We start from the raw sequence: 23,903 nt of genomic DNA on the forward strand, positions 1-23,903 counted from the left end.
CATGTGTATGTTTAATTGTTCACAATGCTTAAATTTGATTTTTTTTTCTATTTTATTCTATGATTTTTTTATTTTTGGATTTTTTATATTTTTTGTGATTTTTAAAATAAGATTTGTCATGTATCTTATCATACAGTATGATACACCCGTATCAACAACCCTTCCAATATGGGTTCAGATACGATAATACAACAATAGAGAAAACTGCAGCCATGACCTCCAATTTTCAGTGGAGAGGGGCCAACTCCACATCCCTTTTATGTATAATGAAAAAGCTCATAGGATAAATAACAAGTAATTACAAATGAATCATGACTCTGTAATGATAGATCAAAATGTCAATGCCTATTATTACTTGTCATGCTATCTAAAGGAATATTCTAGCAAGTGCAATAAAAAAAGTTGTCAAACTATGACTTATCAATTATCATGGTTCAGCACCTTCACTATAAGTGGCTATGCATGCTTAAGCTTGAAATGTATTTTTTTGCTTACGAGTGACTAATTCTCACCTTTTTCTTCCATACATCCCCTTGGAGAAAAACGTCTACACATCCACTATAACTTCCAAATTATGTAACAGTACAGTGAAGCAATTAAGCACAATTATTTCTTTTGAAAAAGGTAAATCCAATTTGTTCTCATTCAACAAGGAACAAAGCTATCTGACTAAGACTATTTTGGGGTTGACTCGGAAAACAGAAATCAACCAATGTAGCACCTTTTAAGGGATCTTGGAGGCCCCACAATTTTCAGAAAAGATGAAAACGGTTTCAGATCATTCTCATGAGGTATAGGTCACAACAAAACAGTTCTTGATTGCAAGAAATCTAAATAATGCAAACTCCAAAGGATCTATCTGTTAAATACCAAAAAATGGGCGCTAGTGAATTCTCCAAATGAGAATTCCCACCATGTGTTCACAGAGAAAACAGTAACAAAGTTGTGACTCACCAGCGGACCCCCTTGATGATTGCATGTAGCAAATCTAAGCAGTTCAGGTGCAGCACAGGGAGATCAGAAAAGATAAACTCTAGTTGAGTAATGGCTATAACTGGCATTGAAGCATAACAGTTATTACCATCCAGTGAGAGCACTCTTTCGACCAGTGAAAGCAGAGAGTGCATAGGAACAATGACCTAACAACATTGAAACAAAATCACTGCAGATCTTAATCCACAATAAACATAAGGACAAGAGAGGAAATGGCCTCGCATGAAATTCACATGACCACAATATTAAACAAACAATGTGTTGGCCTACCTCGACATGGTAAGGACTGGTAAGCATTGAAATACAACATTGCATCAATGAGCAAACATGAGGAATATGAAGTTTGCCAAACTTGTCTTTTGGTAGTTCATAACCTCTATTTGACTCTAAGTAACCACCCAAGGGAGGAGGGGGATCTTTTTCTGGTTCAACCAAGAGATTGATAGCATCTATGCCTTTGTTTGCTGCATTAGAAACAAGAATTAGCTCTATTTAACACAAGACTTCACATACATATAAATATAAAGCATTTGTATCAATTACCATCTTCAAAGCCTTGAAAAACATAATTCAAATTTGTATTGATTGATATCAAAATCTTCGTCATCATCTGGGACCAGCTAGAAACATCACCCTTTGCCCTCGAAAGGAAAGCCAGTAATTGGGCAAACATCTAAAAGTATACATGAAAAACCAAGTATTTAATGTAAAAGCTTAACTATCCAAAAGGAAAAAAGAACAGAAACTATAAAAATCCTATGTCTACAAAAAAAGAGACTGCGAAAGAATTTTATAACAATGAATATTTCAAAACAAAGTTTGGCAAAGTCAAACCATCTATGGACTTGACCATTTAGTCCCTGAGAAGACAGTATTATTAAAATAGCAGAACTGATACATGCAGGTTAGTTTCTCATGGTTCACACCTTAGATAAAGCTAAGCTTGGATTTCTGAACAAGATGGTTGCGACAACAGCCTCAGCCTGTGACAGTACATCATCCAAACAAATATGACAATTCTTTCACAAATTTAAACATTTTAATTTTCAATAGACCATAATAACCCAATACTATCCAATTGAATCAATCAATAGGAGAAATGAAAAAAACTAAAATTGATTTCTTAATTAGTTTAGGAATAAGCTACTATGCAAAGAAAAAAAATCCTAATGGAGAAAAACTTTTTGCAAGCTACGAGAAAACAAATTTTGTGTACATAAATCCAGATTATTGGCAGTTATACAAACTATATCACCAAACAATATAAATCTTCCTTCAAGCAAATTGTCAAATAGATTGATACAGACAAGAAGTCATTAAGTTGACATAATGCTTTAATATTTCATATTTGAAAGTCCATAGAGAACAAGTTGAGGTTCAAGCTTTGTCCCCAAGGAACAACTCAGAAAAAGTCATAATAAACATTCCAAGGGAGTGAAAGAAATTTGCACTCACACTATCATAGTGACGATGGAAGGATGACGGAAACAAAGTTAACAGGTTACAAAGAAGATCAACAACTGCTTCCTGCAAAAAGTTAATACTATAAGAATACGAGTAGTCCATTTAACTCTTAAAAAGAAGAGTCAAACAGCATATATGTTAAACGAGGCAAAAGCAAAACATTTGGACAGTCAAACCACTCAATGCACTTCCACTAAAAATACTCGGATTGAGACTAATTAACACTATACAACTACACAAGTCTGCAGCAACGCACTCATGAAAATAAAAAGCTCGTGAGTTGGATTTTATTACATGATGATCTTTCTTATAAGATTAGTAAGATAGCAGCCACTAGATACTGTTCAAAACGTAAAGGAAGAGATGAGAGAGACATACAAAGAATGGGTCCTTAATGACATAGACACTAGCAACTTAGTTTGTGATTTGCTATGTCACATGGGCATGCCCAGGGTTACCGGAAGCACCATACGACTTGAGAAAGCGCGCTTCTTCGAAGCACGAAACGTGGCGCTTCTGATTAAATGGGAAGGAAGTGTGCTTCACAATTACTGGGAAGCTCACTTCCCCTTCTTTTTTCACTTTTTCTTGTGTTTTTCTACTTTTTTCCTTTTTTTCGCTTCCCAGATCCCTTCCGAGATGATTCCTAGTTCGCTTTTAAGTCCTCCTGGATTTCTCGCTTCCTAAAATTTTGGAAGTGCCTCGCTTTCCGCTTTTGCTTCCCGAATCCCTTCCCGCTCAAGTTTCCCCAACTGGCAACTCTGAGCATGCCCATGTACCGCCAATATCCATGCTGACAAGGCACGACGTGGGTGTCATGTTGGGTACAAGTCTGTTTGGATTGAATCTGACCCGAAGAGGACTCAATATAAATCATTTTACTCCTTTTTCCTTTTTTTCAATTTTTTGGCTTCATCAAAGAGGTTGATTCATGAGAACGAACCACCCAACCCAACTCCCTCCCTGCAATGGGTACCGACAATTGGAAGAAGAACAAAGAGGAGAAAGAGGATTCCTTCACCCCCAAGCCCCTTTTAATAAATACGCAAAGACACAACACCCACCCGCTTAACTGTATAAGACAAACCCTCTAAATTACAAAAATAACCACCTCTTCTTTTAGTAAACATTAATAAAAACTAAATAAACTGCTTGTATTACAGAAATACTCATAAGTTCATCTATCTTACCTAAAGCTACTCAAGTAGTTTATAGGTTTGGATCCTAATCTGACCCAAACATATATATATATATATATATATATATATATATATATATATATATATAGGTTTGTCTCTTTGAAGCCTAAGAGAGAGAATAATGAATGGCCCCTAAATTGTCCTAAACGGCTTCAAAGAGATAAAGTTTAGGGTGTTTGCTTAATCCAAACTCATAGATGTATTCTCTATAGCTTATTTAGTAGAAAGCATATATTACATTAGGAATTTTTCGTGTTTAGATGCATATTTTGAGCGATTAAAAATACATGGCTCATATTGCACCAAAACTTGGTGAAATAAAAATCAAGGTTTCTCATTGAATCCAAAGCATGGCTTTTAGTGAATAAGCAATGATGAATGCATCTTTACGTTAGGATTAAACAAAAAACACATGCAACCTATGTCACATGGGTGCGGGTGCACACTTTCAAAAAGTGCGGCAAAAATATAATATATATATATAGTCCAAAAGTTGGACATAAATGACCCTTGGTGTGTTGATTGCACCCAGGATCAGGTTGACCGCATTGGGTGCGGATGCAACACCTAGTTGGAGAGTCCCTATGACATAGCATGCAACTATGTTTTCTAGAAGTGTTTATGACGGTTTAGGACATGAACTGGGTAGGAGATACTCATCTCTCTTAAAATAAAAGGAAAGGTGTTGGGGAGGAGGGGTGTGGTCATGGTGGATGAAACCTTTCGTCCCCTCTCTATTTCTCTCTTGTGTTTGTCCAAGGAAGAAGAGTCTCTCTCTCTCTCTCTCTCTCTCTCTCTCCACATATAAAAAAACAGGTTCCTAGTTGGGTTCATGCCAGGTCTGACCTGTGTCGACACAGGTACTTGTCCTTTAGGGAGGCACCCATGTTGTATAGGTGTTATGCTCCTTTAAAAGCTACATATCACTAGTTTAAAATTTAAATAATTCAAGATAGGTATGATATTTGTAATTATGGATGGTTTTAACTTTCATTATTCATGGATACATACTTGGGATGAATGGGTATTCAATGAAGGTGATCCAATGGATCAAGATGGACACTAAATCTCGGTCTGCCATGCTTCTTCACTATTGATATTGTGCTAACATTATTCTTTAAAAATTAAAATCGAACAAATCAATCAAGTGACAGCCTTAACTTTCCCTTGACCAACAACTAACCTACTCAACTCAATGTATTGACTAAGTCTCCATCAAGACTCAGCCAAGACTCACAAGCATCAGCGAGTCATAGGTTCACCCAATCAAGTAACATACATACATACATATATGCATATATATAGGATAAATATTTGCTACTCTCTACAGTATGTACAATCTAGTTGGAAAAATGATAGGTGCAAGTTGTATCCACTCCATCCGACCTCGTAGATGTGTTCAATATGTTTTGTTTGCTAGGAAATGCACCTTGGATTATATTTCTTTTATGTAAAAATATGATTTTATTCATCAAACTTCGGTACATTGGCCATTGATTTTTGGAGTACTTGAAAAACCTTCTTACATGTTGCAAATACATGATCCAAAAGCTATGTAGATCACATCTACAAACTTAGACCCACAAAAAAATAGCAAAAAAGTTGAGAAAAGTGACATTTTCTACTAGATTGTATGTACAATTGGTTCTAGTAAATATTTATCCACACATAGTAAATATATATAGACAGAGAAAGGGGATGGTCCACCCCTTGTTCTCCCCTTCAAAATCGTATGTAATATATAGTTTTTGGCAAATCTGACCATATAGATATGATCTTCACGGTTGAAAACATATGGTCGTAATAAAAAGCTATGTAGATCGCATCTACAAGCTCAGACCCACAAAAAATAGCAAAAAAGTTGAAAAAAAATGGCATTTTCTACTATAGATTGCATGTACAAATGGTTATAATAAATATTTATCCACACATACACACATATAAATAATACATATATATATATATATAGAGAGAGGGGGGGGGGGGATGGTCCACCCTTGTCCTCCCTTTCAAAATCTGTATGTTAGATATATTTTTTGGCATATCTGAACATATAGATGTGATCTCCATGATTGAAAACATATGACTAGACTATTGGATCAAAGTTTTTTGATGTGTGGGTAAGGTAAGATCTTATAACATAAAAATTTTCAGAACTGTTGACTTTTGGAAACTTGTAAAATTCTTCTTATCTACACATCAAAGAAGTTTGATCCAAGAGTCTATTCATATGTTTTCAACCATGAAGATCACATCCCTATGTACAGATTTTCCAGAAAACAAATCTAACAAACAGATTTTGGAGAGGACGCGGTGGACCATCCTCCTTTGTGTGTGTGTGTGTGTGTGTAGAGAGAGAGAGAGAGAGAGAGAGAGAGAGTGATCGGTTCCTCCTACCTGGGTAGGAGAGAATGGATGGTTTTGATTTCTCATTTTTTTCGTGTTCGGTTCTTTTTTTCTAATCTGACCTTACGGATGTGATCTACATGGTTTGTTTAGTGGAAATTGACTTTTGAATCATCCTAGTATGACATGTGAGCAGTAATTTATAAGGTGTCAAAACCACAGACACAAATTTTTCGTAAATTTCAAAGCTCAGTCACATTTTTATAAAAAAAAACATGATCCAACAGCCAATTCTGAGCAGATAAAACATGTTGAACACATCCGTGAGGTCTGATTTGCAACATGAGTTAAAACATTCAAAATCAACATTGTCTGTACCATATGGACAGTAGGAGGAACCAATTTTCCTCTCTCTCTCTCTCTACATATATAGAGAGAGAGGAGTATCTACCTATGGCAGCCTACTCACCAGGGCCGTCCATTGCTGATGATGGACAACCCACTATGCACAGCGTGTGTGCGTACAAGAAGGTCTTTAGTGCCAGTCGTAACCCCCGCCTAAAGGTCATTTTAATGGCAAAAACAAATGTGTGTGCGCCGCATGTGTGTAGGCTCGCGTAGACACCTAAGGGTGTAGGAAACTCCTACATATGTATATATATATATACGTATGTTACCACACTTCCCATATATCTAAAAAGTATATCAGTTAAAGACCAATCACATAGTTACCAATTGTAAAGGGAATTATTCAATAAATACTATAACACTTTAGACTTGTACATATTCAACAAAAACAAGCAGTCTCTTTTTCTCTGTTTTGCTAAAAGGTCTTGATTTTATATTTTAGGTTAAGGAGCTTTGCATCCATAAATCAATATCAGAGTGGCAGATATGACTTTAGCAAAAGCAACATGCTACTAAAAAATGTGTCAAACAATGGGCACAGAAATCAAAAAAGAAAATAGAGGGGAGCGAGAGATAATTGGAAAGAATCTTGCTAACCAATACGTCATCTTCTGAACCATCTTGTGTTAACAGTTGCAGAACCAAAGGAATAAGTTTGCTTGACAGGAAAGCTCCCTCTTTCTTAGAGTTTGGAAAACTGTAAAGCCTATTATCATAAACACCACGAAGTAATGTCAAAACCAAGTCCTGAACCAATTGATTAGCGAAGGGAATCAACAACAATAAGGAACTATATTCCTACATACACACAAAGGATAGTGTAGATGCACATACCACAAATATAGTACCAAGGAGCAGAAACTTGTAAGTACTAAAACAATCAAATTGCAACTGTAAAAATAATCAGTTCATCTAAATTTCTGGATGTGAAGCATGTTTGATACTAAATGTACCATGACAAACCGAGACATAAAATTTGATCTTCCTAAAAATACATAAGTATGTCATATATGCACGTCCAAAGCAAAGACTCATTTTGTACATATGTTCTTATATGTTGGCATGTATTAAGAAACGCCCATTAAAAATTATCAGTAAATTCCAAAAAACAATAATTTGTTGGATTCCAAGCAGTAATAATTATATAATTTAAAAACAATCCATAAATGTCGAGCGCTACAATTTTTCTTTCCCTTCACATCAAGTTAGTATCATTTTTTGGATTGAACAAAACCAAATGTTCCCTCTTCTTTTTTTCCATTAACACAAAAGCAAATGTTAGATCCAAGAAAAAGTTGGATATTCCTTAGCTCTGGATGTGCTTTATCTCTTGTATGATTTTGGATTTAAGTATCTAAGAGTTGGCCATTTACTATGTCGTCCATATTTTGCCCTCAAGATTTGTTCCAGTGCATCATGAAGGTTTTACTCAGAAAAGAACATGTAATGATAAAGGCCTTCGTGCATTTCCCTTCATCAATTGGTTCATAACAACAATAACAATATGTATTATAGAGGAAGCAAATGTACTTTCACATTCTCTCGCTATAAAAGAAGGAAAAACGGTGCATAACTTTCAGCTTAATGACTTCTCTCTAGTCATAACAACTGACAAGTACACTCTTCTATACTTCAGAGCAGATTTCTGTGAGGTTTCTTGCCAGTTGTATAAAAAGAGTAAGCATGATAAACAGACCATGGAGACTCAGTATCATGATTATGTAACCTTGGAATCAAGTCCAACCAGGGCTAAAAGCCTGGTTGCATAGCGGGAGAAGAAAAGCAAAATTAGTAAAAGAAATAAATAGTAGAACACATAAAAAATGCGCAAACATTACAAAAAGATTATGAATGAAAGCACACCTCCAAAACAATACAAAATAAATATTGACTGACGGATATATCACATCATTGATACCACAAAATGAGGACAAGTGCAGTGGCATATAACAAGCAAGATAAATAAGAACCTCGTAAGTAGGTCTGATAATGCTGCACAAGAAGCCACTTTGATAAAATGAGAGTCTGACTGAGGCTGCATAGCAAGACAAAAAATATCATTACCAAACAACTTTCTCAAATAACATGTAAAAGGGACAGATATTAAGCCAAAGAGAATCAATGCAAGGCATTCATAATAACATCATTCAAGATAGTATGGACATATAAAACAAGTTTTCTGCCCCCCACCCCACCCCCACCTTTTTTTCTTGAGGACACCCAGAAGCTTAACACTCCAAGCAGGCAGAACAAAGTTCACATTTATTTTATTATATTATTTAGATAAATGTTTGAGATATTACATCATAACAATTGTTATCAGTGGAACCAGCAGAATGGTGATTGTGAACCTCGTGCAAAAATAGTAGATCATTGGTTGGATGTGCTACATTGTTGAAAATATTAGCTTTGTTCATGTACAAAGATGTAAATATGCGTGCAGGTGTTACTCATAGTCCTATCATTATATATGATTGTTGAATGTAGTTTAGGCATGGAAATTATTGTAGATTGAACCCTAATGAAGAGGAGGACAGCCTTATGTAATATAGCTTTTGTTTGAAGAGTAACAAGAAACATGTTGAACTCCTGCATATCATTGTTCTTCCTTCCATTGCAGCAGTTCATGAATGGAGGAGATCATCTAGAAGCAACAATTTTTTAGTGTGATACAGTGCATAGCTGACATCAGCCATTAATGGAATGCCTAAGGTAGAGATAGGTTATTGGGAATCTTTTTCATTTGTAACTAAAAGAGCTACAGAGGACAAGATTTTACAAACAATTTCATGCGATTTGGAGTTCTCTACAAGAAGTCGTGATTTTTCATGGTTTTTTGGAACTTTTCTGACAAACAGGGTCTGATTCACAAAATCTTAAATCCTGGATTATTTCCAAGTTGTTTTCTGCCCTAGATTGGATCTATTTAGGCTGCTTTCACCTAGAATCATGATAAAGGCATTGATTTGATGTTTGGAGCTGGTTAGATGTGATGATTCTTGGGCAGGTTCTATAGGGGTCGTAGTTAGAAATTTCGGGGATTTCTGTGTTTTAAATTCCTTTCAGCTTAACATCTATATGTGATTACTTTCAGCCTCTCGAGTAGCGTTTGAAATCCTATAGAGGTGTTGATGACCAATTTGATGTGTCGGGCTGAGTTGGGCAGCAATGTCGCCATTAGTTGGGGTGTGACAAAAAAGGTGGACAGCTTGGTTTGGTATGATGAAAAGGCATGGGAATAGATGTAAAATATGCAAAGATTATGGCATGGTTGTTAGGGTCAAGGATGCTCAGCAGTTAACCTGGCCAAGTTTGAGAAAGCCACATATGCTTAGAACTTTCTAGCTCCAGTATACCAACAAAACAACTAGGCAAGAGAGTACTAGCTGGTTCAAGATCTTAGAGGGCTCAAATAGGAAAGTAAGACTGCGCAAAGCTTTTATTCACAAATGCAGCAAATTTGGGATGTGATAGCACTTATGGATTCAGATCCCCCTTGCACTAGATGTGATGAAAGCAAGAATTGTCCAGTGCATAGAAAGAAAAAGTCGAGAGTTATCGAGTTTCTGATGACCTTGAAACCTTAGTTTGATAGGATTAAGTGTGTGATGTTACATAGAGCTGAGTTACCTACATTCACTCAGATGTTGAGCAAGCTAATTGCTAAAGAGACTAAAATCAAGACTTTTGAAGCTAAATCTGTAGATGACATTGTACTTGTGGCAGCAAAGCAAACACTTATTCAAGGTGAGTCACATACGCACTAGAGTGGCTCGTCTCGTTGGGACATGGGTACAATGTGATGCCACTATTATAAAAAAATGAGGCATATGGAGATTGCATTTCCTAACTTGAAGAAAAAGTTTAGGACTTCAACGGTAAATACACTTGTAGTTTGCAACTTAACCACCGACAGTATCAATAATAAGTGCAGCCCAGGCTTCTGACTCCTTTATATAGACTCAAATACTAAAGCAAATTTAGCAGCTCCTCGCTCATTCATTTGCATCCACTTCCTCTGCACCTGCAAGCATACCTAGTCCTTGTCCAAGTTAGTTAATAGATTCAGGGGTGTCATGTCACATGACTGCCAATGAGTCTGCCTTAGACAACTATAAGCATTGTCATGGATCCTTTCACATAACTAATGGAGACATCAGGTCAGTATCAAAAGTCGGACCATAAATTTGTCTTCTAACCTTAAGAACCAACTAAAGGTTACAAAAGTATACAATGTTCCATCTATTGCGTTGAATTTAATATCAAAAAGTTAGATGACACGTTATAACGTGATGTATTTTCACTTGATGGTTGTGTTGACGGTAGTTAGGGAGGATGATTGGGACTAAGCATAGAAGGGGTTGATTGTATTGCTTGACTCGACTGAAGAGTCTGTTTCCACCTATTTTTTGTTGTAGTGTTGTTGTGCTAGATCCTTCAGTCCTTTGGCATAGATGCCATGGACATGTTTCTCAACTCCTGGCTTTAGTGCATTTGGTACGTTGATGAGTCAAGAGTTACAGTGTTTAAATCTATGAAGGAGTGTGAGAGTTGCTAATTAGCCAAATGTCATGCATTACCTTTTGATGGTAGTAGTGTGGAGTCATTGCATGTTTTTTATCTTGTATACTCTGATATTTAGCAGCTCTAACCAGTTTTGTCAAAAGGTGGATTCTCGTATTTTGCACCCTTCATAGATGACTGCACAAAATATACATGGATTTACTTTATAAAAAAACAAAGTGAGTTTTTTGGCATTCGAAAACAATTTTATGCTATGATTAAAACTCAATTTTTTACCTCAATTTAAGATTTTCACTTAAATTAAGGGAGAGAATACATAAGTAATTAACTATAATAAATTCTTGTTAAAAATAGTATCATACACCAAAAGTCTTGTCTCCATACACCAGAACAAATAGTGTTGTTGAGCATAAGAATTGAAGTCAGTTTTTTTGGCATTCTCAAACAATTTGATGTCTTAGTGGTACTCAGATTCTGAAGGCAGAGTATGCGGATGGAAGAGAGCCATGTATGGGCTCAAACAAGCACCATGCATGTGGTTTGAGAAGTTCAACATTGTGGTTAGATCTTTCGGCCTTGACCAAAGCTATCATGATCCCGCTTTGTTTGTATCCGCTTTATCTCATGGCAAGTGTATATTACTCCTATGGTGATTACAGGAGATGATGTGCAAAAAGTAGACGCCGAGGATAGCTAATATCATTAAAATGAAAGACCTTAGAAATTTGAAATATTTCCTTGCCTTGGAAGTTGCATACTCAAGGGGGACTTTACTTATCCCCGCATAAGTATACAACTGATCTTGTTGAGAAAGCAAGGCTAGTAGCAGATAATTCTAAGAAAGTTACCTCTCCTATGGAAGCAACTATGAGGTTAAGGGCTACAAATAGAGAGGAGCTAGAACACCCAACGATATACAAGTAACTAGTTGAGAGTTCGATATACTTGACTATATCCAAGTCTGATATCATTTATGTACATGTTGTCAGTCAATGTATGAGCTCAACCACATTGGTTCACCTTGTTGTTTTCAGGATTATTCGATATGTGAGAGATAATATGCATTTTGGAATGTTCTTGTCATCATCCTCCACAAACCTTAAGAGTCATTTGTGATGCAGACTTTAGAGGATTCACTCGAGACCACCTCTCTACTATAAGGTTTTGTGTTGTTCTTGGAAGCTCTTTGATTTCTTGGAAGAGCAAAAAGCAACAATGAGTTGCTTTATCCACAATTGAGGTAGACTATAGAGTTATGGCTTAGGTTACGACTGATATTATTTGGATAAGGTGGCTCTTGGGAGAGTTAGGTGTTTCATTGTGGAAGAACCTCCTTGTATTGTAACAATATGAGTGTCATTCACATTATAAAGGATCGAGAGTTCCATGAGAGGACAAAGCATATTGAGATAGATTGTCATTTTACTATGAGGGTATATGAGGATGGGATCATATCTTTGGAGCTTCTTTTCTTCTCTTCTTTCCTTTCCTTCCTTCATTTCTTCCCTTTCTTCTTTTTCTTTCCTTCTTTCCTTTCGTTCCCTTCCCTTCTTCTCTACCTTCTTTTCCTTTACTTCCTTCCTTCCTTTCTTTTCCTTTCCTTTCCTTCTTCCCGGCCGTTCCTTTCTTCTATTCATTCTTTCCTTTCCTTCTTTCCTTCCTTTCTTCCCTTTCTTCTTTTCTTTTCCTTCTTTCTTGTCCTTCCTTCCTTCCCTTTCTGTAATGATATTATCACGAGATTAAAATTTTTGTGATATATTCCGGATATTATCGACTACCTTGAAATAGCCGATAATATCACAATATTTTCAATATATCAGTGACACTGGTCACAACAATGGTGAAGCAATTTCTGAAGATATTATAGGATTTTCTATAAATCTTAGAAAAACTTGCATAACCTTTTGCATTTAAAAATGAAAAATTAAAAAAACAATAGCATAAAATAAGTTCATAAGTGTCATTTCTACAAAGAAGGTAAAAAAATATAAAAGGCAGTAAATTAAAAAAGAAACAAGTTATGAAACAGTAGTGATGATATCATTATAGTATAGCTATAGCAGTGCCTTCTCACTATATCAAAATAATATCAAGATAGTTTCTCAAAATATAAGTGATATCTATGCCATATACACATACATGGATATAGCAATGAAAGAGAAACAAATTTTTCCAGCTTCTACATATCTCTTTTGAAGGTACGAAGAACATATTCAAATGAAAAGCAAAGCTGAATGGTGTCATTGCAGCAAAGTAAAATATTACATCAAACATGATGTCACAATATATCAAAATTTTCCTCTTTTGACTCAAATCTATGAGCCTAGATGCATGACTGTCTGAACATTACAAACCTTATTAATTTCACAAACAAGGCAAGGGAAAATAGATGAAAGAGAGTAAGACAAACATTTTTATGTGTCTAGTCGTAATTGACTTTTTTTATAAGGAGAAACCACTGTTATATAAGCGTCCCCTAATTGGCAAAGAGGTGCCATATTTGTTGTGGCCCTATTTCACCAGCTCCGGTGTAAACCTCCAGAGTACTCTGCTGCCCACCAAGGATAGTGTGTGTTGGCTTAAGCCATGCAGCAAAGGATAGACACACAGGGTATCTATCAAACATGCAATGCCCTTCGGGCTTTAACTTAAAACACTTTAAGCCCATCATCTAGTTGTAAATGGTATGGAGCAGAACCACCCAAAAATCATGTTCAACCCGCCATTGTCGCATGATTGTGCTTAGCCATGTGAATCAAATTCACTCAATTATTTGTCATACAGTACAAATATATACTACATAAGCTGACAGAGATTAATATTTACATAGCAAAAAATTGGACAGGTAAGAGAAATATAAACAGTCAAGTTCATGAATGAAACCTTGAGCAGTAAGAGAAGCTTTTCGAACCAGGATGAATAAGATGTGAGAAACAGGCTTGCACTACACTCTTGGCAAGTTACACCCAGCAAGCTGATACCAACCCAGCACTTGTCCGGCTACATGAGCAAAGGCAAAAAAAAAGGAGGATCTTCACAGTGAACCACTCAAAATCAAAACCATCAAGAGCAAAATATTATCACATTTCTTTGAGTCACCATAACACCAAAAAACTTTATAAAAGCATGAACAAACACCATTAAACAATCAAAGTGATAATCTCGAAGAAAAGCACCCAGAGCAAAAGAATTAACACACTCTTTGAGTCACCACAAGGGAAAAGAATAAACTTTCTATCAAAACCAACTCCTATCTTGATTCACTCCTTTGGAAATCAAAAGGGAAATATTTAAAACAAGAATTAACAAGGTGGTGGTACCTTTTTGCTTAAACGCAGCGAGATCAAACAATCAATCCATGATATGATGGCAGATCGCCACTCACTCTCAAGTTTCTGATCGGGTGAACCATCAAAATGCTCCAATAGAAGGCCATGCAATTTGATGGAGGAAATGATAGTTGAGAGCCTCGAAGGATCAGAGAGTGGTGTGTTCTCTTCGAGAAGATGATCGACGATTAGCGACTGCAGCAGGCACGGGTTCAACTTGGGATACTGCATGCTGCCCAAACACCTAATCAAAGTAAATAAATAAATAAATGATCACAGAAACAATAAACCTGAGTGTTTTCGGAAATTTGTCTGAAACATAAAATGGAGAATTGGAGAAATAGAAGTGAGGAGAAAACAAGGTGAATTTTGTTAGGAAAAGGGAAAAAAAAGGTAGGAACCTCGAGTTCTTGCTTTCCCCACACTTTTCCTTCTTCGCCATTATTTTTTTTTTATGAAGCTAATGAGAAGTGTCAATTGAGTAATAAAATATTCAAGGGGAGAAGTAAAAACCGTTAAGAAAACCTTTAAAGCAATCATAGAAGTTGGTTTAGGTTATCCCTCAAACCATTTACGTGCATCCTAAAAAAAAGGATTTTTTTGAAATCAAGATTAATGATAACTCCAAAAAGTGAAGAAAGCAAAGAATAGAGGACATTAAGAGGAAAAGAACTCAAAACCGGGAGGAATGATGTAAGATTAAGGAATTTGAAGAAAAGGAAAAAAAAAAAATCAAGAGATAATTACAAGGAGACCACAGATACAAACATGCATACAATTTAAATCAAGGTTTATCATATTATGATCTTCCATCTATTGTGCAGAGTATAAATGCAGAAGATATTTTTTGATGTAGTATATTTAATGATATTAATATTAATGTTTTGGATGAGCAAAAGGTTTGTTGTCAAGCACTAAACGGTTAACAAAGATATACTTTTGAGGAGATTATAGGTGCCATCGAACAAAACAAGTTTGTCCTATATTTTGTTTATGGTATTTCAGGGAATGGTAAGTCCTATTTGTATTCTAAGATTATTACAGTGTTGCGCTTTAAAAATTTTATGGTTACTGTCAGGATATCTTTAGAAGTTGCAGCAACCTATAATTTTTCCTAGCTATCTGAATTGAATATATCCAGCATACATGCATATAATCTGGAAAAATGAAACACCCCATCCTAACAGCAATCACTGACAAACAAAAGCACTCATAATGCTCGCCTTTTAGATCTCGAAAGAGCAGAAAATTTTTCAATGCGATAGCTTGAATCGGCTGGATGGCAATAAGCAAATCAAATGAAATGAGCTAAAAGAAAACAAAGATACGTTTTCTACATAAGAATTCCAGCTTAGCTACGTACCTTTAAATCAGACATAAGCAATGCAAGTAATGTACTAATTAAAATATCACTGCATCTAGATTACCCACTATGAAAAAAAAAATTAGAGATGTATAAAAAAAAAAAACAGCTTCTCGGGAGCAGTTTATGGGGAGAGTAGGACGGAAACAACAACAGGAGAAAAATAAAAGATATAAAAAAACGGAGAGGGGCAAGGAGGAGCTGTGCGTTTTAATCATGTCAAATAAAAAACCAAAATAAGAAAAGAAAAGAGATGGGGGACTCCCGACGCACGCATAGAGGGGGAAAGATGAGGGGAGAAAACAGAGGGACAGAGAGACGGCATACCTGGATTCCGCCGGCGTCGTCGGCTGCTGCAAGCAGGGAGCGAGAGATGGGGGAGAAACCCTACCGGGTTTCGGATCCGGGTCGGGTCCGACTCGGTTTCCGAGGTATACGCAACAGATGGTGACAACGATGTTGCGACGGAAACGGATGCTCCGGCGGCAACAGTAGAAGACAACGGATGCTCCGACGGCAACAGTAGAAAACAACGGATGATCCGGCGACAACAGATGAAGGCAACGATGATCCGACGACAACAGATGAAGGCAAAGTATGCTTCGGTAGACTTTTTTGCTTAGAACGAAAATGGATTGTTTTGAACTATTTAAATCCTACAAGATAAAGCTTGCTACATACGCAAACTCTAAAGCTTGCTACATACGCAAACTCTGCTGAAAATTTTGGCGCGATCATGATGGAGGGCACTTTTGTCCTTTTCGCTAACCGCCAACGCAGTTTTCTAGATGAAGGGCATTTATGTCGGTTCCAGGAAGAGAAAGAGAATGGCGGTGTAAAGGGTACTTAATTCTTTGCGGCGGCACCAAATTCCGATGCAAAGGGTACTTAAGTCTTTGCAGCGACACCAAATTCCGATGCTTTGTGATGCGGACACACATGGGGATACTAGCCGGGCAGGATCTTATACGTGGCGCTAAATGGGACCCCCGAACATGAGATGCAGCTACCTGTCCTGTTGGGGGGGGTAACATATAACCTGCTTCGATCAATTAGCGGGGATAAAACTCTTGATTAATAGCGACGAGCTTTTTGCTTGCAGTTAAAAGGGGCCACTTTGACCCTTGCATTACAACTTACTCAATCCTCTATTTGTGGAATATGAAAACAATAAGGCCTTGCATCTGCTCTAAAAATAACAAGGGTTATCATTTGTGATGGAGGAGCATCCATGGACTCTAAATATGCTTTTGAAGTATTGATTGTGTGACATCTTTGAATGTAATCAACCTTTTGGAGGAACTGTAGTTGTTCCCGGAGGGGATTTTAGACAAGTGTTGCATGTTATTCCAAAAGCTTCTAGAGGTGGCATAATTGAACTCTTAAATCAAAGGTTTGGTCTTTTTTTTGCATGTTTTAAAGTTAACACAGAATATAAGAGCGTTTGCAAATACAAGGTATGCTAGATATGTCTTAGGCATAGAAAATGGACTAGCCTCCACAGTGGACGAAACTTTGGTTCAACATCTTAGGAAATTATTAATATTGATGAAGAAGACGATATAGTCAAAGATTATGTAAACTAATTAAGTTTGTTAACAAAGACATTAAAAGTAATAATAACAACCATCAATGGTTAATTGATCGAGAAATTATTAATATTGATGAAGAAGATGATATAGTCAAAGATTATGTAAACTAATTAAGTTTGTTAACAAAGACATTAAAAGTAATAATAACAACCATCAATGGTTGTTAGATCGAGACATTTTGGCTACTGCAAATGACAATGCTGATTTAATAAACAACTAATTACCATCACAATTTGACAATGAAAGAGGTAGTTTACTATAGATTTGATAATGCCGGTGAAGAGTCTCACAATTTCTACCCAGAAGAGTTTTTGTATACTTTATCACTTTCTGGTTTTCCACCACATAAATTGATATTGAAGAGAAGTTGACTGATTATATTATTAAGGATTTTAATAAAAAAGGATGGTTTATGTAATGAAACAAGATTTGTGTGACACAACTTTAGACCAAATGTAATCGAAACTACCATTATGATTGGACCAAAGAGAGGTGAACGTGTTTTTTTTTCTTTCTAGAATTCCTTTTAAATACTGTAGAAAATGTACAATCTGTTGTTGCATTCATGCGTAAGCAATTTCTTATCAAACTTGCATTTGCTATGACAATAAATAAAGCACGATGGCAAACGATACCAAGAATTGGTATATTTTTGCTCATGATCAGCTATATGTTGCATTGTCTCGGGGTAAAGATTAAAAAACAGTCAAGCTTTATGTGGGTCGACATAAGGTTGTTCATGAAAGAGAAGTACACATCAAAAATATACTTTACAAAGAAATATTGCTAAACTGAATATGGTTTTTGAATTGCTTAATATATATATAAAATTTGGGATCCATCATTCAAAAGTATGGAGAAATTGATGGAGATGTAAATCATAGGATAAAGGTTGGGTGGATGAAATGGAAAAGTGCAACTGGAGTGTTGTGCAATCGTAGAATGCCATTGCGGTTGAAGGGAAAGTTTTATAGGACGACTATTAGACCTGCTTTACTATATGGTACGGAATGTTGGGCTGCCAAAAGACATCATATTCAAAAAATGAGTGTAGCTGAGATGCGGATGCTTAGATGGATGTGTGGAAATACAATAAAAGATAAGATTCAGAACGAGGAGATACGTAAGAAGGTAGGTGTTGCACCCATTGAAAATAAGATGCGAGAGAATCGTTTACGGTGGTTTGGACATATTCGGCGAAGGCCTAATGATGCTCCAGTTAGAAGGTTGGAGAAATGGGATAATAGATTAGTTAAAAGAGGTCGGGGTAGGCCTAGGAAGACTTGGATGGAGATGATCGAAAAGGATATGAATGCTTTGAACCTCACCGAGGACATGGCATTGGATAGAAATGATAAGAGGAAAAGGATTCATGTGGAAGACCCAAAATGAATTTCTTTTTTGGTTCATATCGCTGACCCCAATTGTTTTGGAATGAAGGCGTAGTTGTTGTTGTTGTTGTTTGTAATATATATATATATAAAAGGAAGATGTACACGAATAGACTTTACAACAAAATTTACTAAACTATATTTTGTTTAATTGTTCGATTTGTAGTTCACAACAAGTGCTATGGTAGACTTGGAGCATCGGTTGTTATATTTTGTGTACTTAGAATGAATCCAATAAAAAACTCCACAAAGCAAAATGGTATTATTGGCTCTATGGTGGTGGAAACATACGCTGCGAGTAAACCTAACTTTATATTCGTTATACTGTAATTTAGAAAAAAATTTTTGTGTGTCAATCGTATTTCTTTTATTTTGGCTTAGTTGTAGCACTTTTGATGAATTTGCTGACATTTGAATAGGGGTGGTTTACTAAGACCGGACCCAAACCAAACCATATAGCATCCCGATACGGTGATAAATAAGAAGACCTGGGACCAGACCGGTAGGTCCGATTAATACATGGACCCGAGTATAGTTTGCAAAATTTTATACCAGACCCAGACACTTAAGACCCACAATTTTTCAATGTAAAATGACAAAAAATATGGTTTTATTGGGTTTGGTTCATGTAGTTATTATCAGTCCCAGTATGGTTTTTCTTAAAGTGAACCCGATTAGACCTGAGTCTGGACCCGATACCATGCCCGAAAATCTGGTCAAAGTCTGGTTTTCCACCTGGGTCCAAACCAAACCAAACCCGACCCGCTGACACCCCTACATTTGAATCACATATGGATGTTGGGTTGGGTTGGTTTGTAAGTAACAATAATGATACTCTCCGGGCAGAATGGGATTACGTCTGATTACGGGTGAATTTGAGTTGACATTTCAAGAAATCCTTTTCTAATAACTTTATAATCAAATCAAACTTAGCCTAATGATATACATCATATAATGATCCAATACCCAAATACAAATATCCAAATTTAAATAAGAAAAGATTAATATAAAATGATCTAATGGACCCAAATCACTAGGCTCAACTCCTGCATCAGAAACCCACCCACTCAACCACCAAATGGAGAGTTGTTGGCAGGATAGACAACTAAACAGGCCTAGAGTTGTACCAGCTGTTTGAGGTGGGCAGCGGTTACTGGCAAAACGGATCCTCGCTGGATTTTGCCAGAAATGTGAGGTCCATACTTGGAACTAAGAGCAAAAGGTCGACCTTTAAATGGAATTTCCCAAGAAATTAACGAACTAGTAAAAAGAAAAAAAAATATCCCGAAAAAGAATGGAAGTAAACCTCAATTGCAGAGCACAACCCCATAAGTACACCTTAAAAAAAAGGTGTATGGACTAATTTGTTTCCATTTTCTTTTCTGGATCTATCTCAACTCTTTCACTAAAAGAAATAATTTAATTTCCGACAAACTAAAATTAATTACTTTCACTGCATGCATGTTTTTAGTCTGTGTCTGGTTCACCTTCAACGATGTCTGGAAGACTCTCTGAATCAGATGACAATGCCACGGTTTCTGTGCTGTGCAACGAAGAAAATCTGGGGGAAAAATGGGCTGTCTTCAGCAGAAATATCTGGTATTCCAGCTGAGACTGAATCTTTTTTTGATGGTGATTCCACTGGTTTTACTAGCTCAGATTCCTTAAACAGTCCACCTGCATTTTCAGCTGAAGTGTCCTTTTCCATATGCACCAGTTTTTCCGGTTCATGGCCCTCTAGCTCCTCAAACGTGCTCTTACCCATACCATCCGCACCACCACTCACCCGCATTTCTTGTATCAGAACTGAGCTACCATTTCTGGTGTCTTCCTTCAAAATTTCCTTCTCTGATCTGACAACCGAGCAGGGCTCCAAAGTACCAACTCAATCAAGATTAACAGCTAGACGTTCAGTCACACCATCCACTTGGACTGACCGTCTGTCTTCAGCAGTGTCGGTTTCTTCCATATTTGCCAACCAACCAAGACACAACTTGTCATCTGGATAAATATCACCCACATCAACTGGGAGTTTCGGCTTACCGGTTTTTGAGATGTTTGGGTAGTCCACTCTGGGGCTGCCCATTTTGTCGCCTACCCCATTTTCATTAACTGCTAAATGAAACCTCTGGTTTACACCACCAATGCCTCTGTTATTACTAAGAGATGAGGATGGCATTAACTGAAGGGAACGTGGATGAATAAGAGGCTCTAAAGCCAGAAGAGCATGTGCACAGAAATCTGCAAGTTTTGTCCCAGCCTCTTGCCTGCATGCGACCATCAACATTTTAACAAATAAGATTTCTCTTCAATGTGTATGCCAACAATCGCAATTCTTCTAGTTGACCAAGACCCAGTAAATGCAGCAGAAACCCTGAATAAAATGTATTTTCCTTCATAAAACATTTATTGTAAATTCAACCAACTGCTGCACTTATTTAGATGAATTTCTGTGAGTTCTTGTAAACTAATATTATATGGCTGAGGATGAAGCAGATAATATTTAGTATTGTCATCACAAGCAAAAAGATGAAATTCTCAATGTAATATAGTGCAAATCAAATGCAAAAGGATAACCTTTACGGAAAAGTGCAAGGCTTTGTGATAAATATGGAGGCCTGTGAGAGCATGGAGAAAGCAAAGAAGCCAACAGTGCTTGAAGTGCAGCAAGCTGAAAATCTGCTCGACCAAAATTTGTTTCATCCTCCATAACAATGTTGTGGTCCTCATATGACCAGCCTTCCTCACAGGCACTGGTCGCTACGTGTATCAAAAGAAGATCAACCTTTGGTCTCCAGCTGTGTGAATGTAAAGAACCACCCTGGTATAATCACGTAGCAATGTTAGTTTCAGCAAAAGCATCATTTGCCCCGATAACAAACACAGCATAAAGAGAAGGGTAATGAAATTGAGAGATAAAAATCTATTATCACGTTACTTTCTCTGTGCCATATTTTTTAATTCTCACCTCGTCAAACTGTCCCCCCAGCATTCATGGAATATCAGAAACTCTTTCTAGCATTTTAACTAACCAATTTGCCGAAATATCTTTGAAAACGGTTATCCACACTACAAGGAACTTAAATTCTGCCAAAAAAAATGAAAGACTATAACCCTACACAAAACAATCCTTCAAATGACACAAAGATTTTTTCCTTTTTCGCAAAATAAGCAGATAAAATTAGGTGCCGCCAAATGACCATGGAACTGTAACATAAACCAGATATTTACATAAACCTGCAAAGGTCAATAAAGAGGAGAGTATACCAAGAAGCATATAAAAAGGACTACAAACGGTTGATATATTACAAAATTCTGATGCATGGTGTAGCAATGCAGGGAAAAAGCTTTTAATCATTTCACAATTAAGGCAGATTTGAGCCAATACTTTGAAAATTACCATGCTTTTATCTTGGCAATTTAAAAAGTCAATAAAATGCAAAAAATGCTGTTTTCAAAATATCATAATCTTATCGTTGTATCAACCCAATGTTAACACTGTTCTAAGGTGTTTATCTTTTTCACTGTGAATTTATATGTGCCTTTATTTTTTAAAATACAATAAATATATCTAGATGTTTTTGCGAGATTCTCCCAAGCCACATGATTCTCATGACAACAAAATTCCTTATAATCAGATTGGAGACATGGCAATGCAATGAAGATTTAATGGCAGACATTGAGTCACATACTATTAGATTCATGGGACCTTTCGCATTACAAGGAAATTTTTACTATGGTAAACTTCAAGATGCCTCAATTCAAGCAATGACAAACCTATGATTCCTCATAAATGAAGAAATCAACAGATCAGAAACAACCTAACACCTAGAACCAAAGAAAGACTGTTTAAGATGCATACCACAGTAAGAAGGGCTTCTACTGCTTGAAGAGCAAAAATCTGCACAGAGAAAGGAATCTTTGGACAATTACTCGAAACTTCAGCTTCAATTCCACTTGAGTTATCCTCAGGGGATCCAGTTTTTAAGGATGAATTGGACTATGGACGGCATTGACACAAAGCAGACAGTCTTAGATGATTATCAGATACATTTCCAATACCTACAAGCAAAAAGCATAGAAAGAAGAAGATGACTAACTATAAATCCTGGTGGCATAAGGTAGTGCATGAGGCATAGCATGTTGAAATGCTCTAACTTTCCCCCCCTTGAACAAATGATGAGTGAAGAAATGTTCCTGATAATTTATAAAGAACAAAATTTTCACATTTGGGATTCAATAGACTCCTCAGCATCTGAAAAGATATGAAGTAAAGAACATGTGTAAAGGAGTGTTGGCACCTTCCTCTTTGTGTTTGTTCGCAAAAGGCACTTGATCTGAAATGGATCATGTCAGATGTTGTCATGTGAATGGTTTAGAAGCTTTTGTCCATAGTCACAATCTCATTCTCAGGATATTCTTGGCAAGTGAATATCCCTGGATAATTTGGAAAAATATGTTTTTTTAAATCTCGGAAAAAATCTCATCAAATAAAGAAATGTTAAAAATACAAAAAATTAATTGTTTGTCTTAATTATGATATTAATTCCACTGGAGCGTTTGCATATTCAAGGAGAATCATTTCAAAGATTTTTTGTGTATCATGTGGTGCTTTATTTATTATAACTAGCTCTTCCCTTCTAATGAAAATAGTCCCATATTGAAAAGCTCAGTGCGAGGAAACACTCCCGAGGTCTATAAAAGGATCATTCATCTACTTTCATAATGCAATCAAGGTGGCTGCCTACAACACCATCACACGTGGGCAGCCCATGAACCTGATAATTTTGTGGCCCATGAACCTGATTACTTTGTTTTATTTAAAAAGAGTTGAGGTTGTTTAGTCAAAACAGATAAGGTTGCTGAAAACTCTGATTTCTATGAGTAGAGCCACAAGAACATCGGCATATCCCATTATCGGTTTTTTGTTTGCTTCACAGTGCTCTTGGATTGGTAAAACACCATGACCAGCATTGTTATTGAAATGAAAGAACATACTTCCTACTGCTGCTGCCCATACCATGACCAGCATTTCAATTAGCATACAAATTAGAATTATTATTCCAGACCCATGTCACATAGGTAAGCATGCTGGTATGGGGTATGACAGGTACGACACAAGATTTTCTAAAAGGATGGGTAAAGGGGTACAGCTATATATATATATATATATTTATATATATATATATATATATATATATATATATATATATATATATATATAATAAACACATGGATTCATGGAAAATGCACAACTATACTATGTTTTACAAAATGCTCTATGCATGAAGTTG

General features: G+C 36.4%; 1 protein-coding gene across 1 annotated transcript in view; it reads right to left on the reverse strand.

Annotated features, from left to right (window-relative positions):
• Positions 1–20,863: 20,863 nt before the first annotated feature.
• The window catches only part of LOC149812695 (GPI inositol-deacylase-like), a 95,616-nt gene continuing 92,576 nt past the window's right edge, over positions 20,864–23,903 (reverse strand). Inside the window, exons 8-9 of the mRNA XM_089991741.1 lie at positions 21,187–21,430; positions 20,864–20,983 (exon numbers count right to left, since the gene is read on the reverse strand). The gene's annotated coding sequence lies outside the window, so the exon portion shown is untranslated. The remainder of the gene's footprint in view (positions 20,984–21,186; positions 21,431–23,903) is intronic.

This window comes from Nuphar pumila, chromosome 16 (genome assembly GCF_984573655.1).
Source record: "Nuphar pumila chromosome 16, dmNupPumi1.hap1.1, whole genome shotgun sequence".
Classification (NCBI taxonomy): domain Eukaryota; kingdom Viridiplantae; phylum Streptophyta; class Magnoliopsida; order Nymphaeales; family Nymphaeaceae; genus Nuphar; species Nuphar pumila.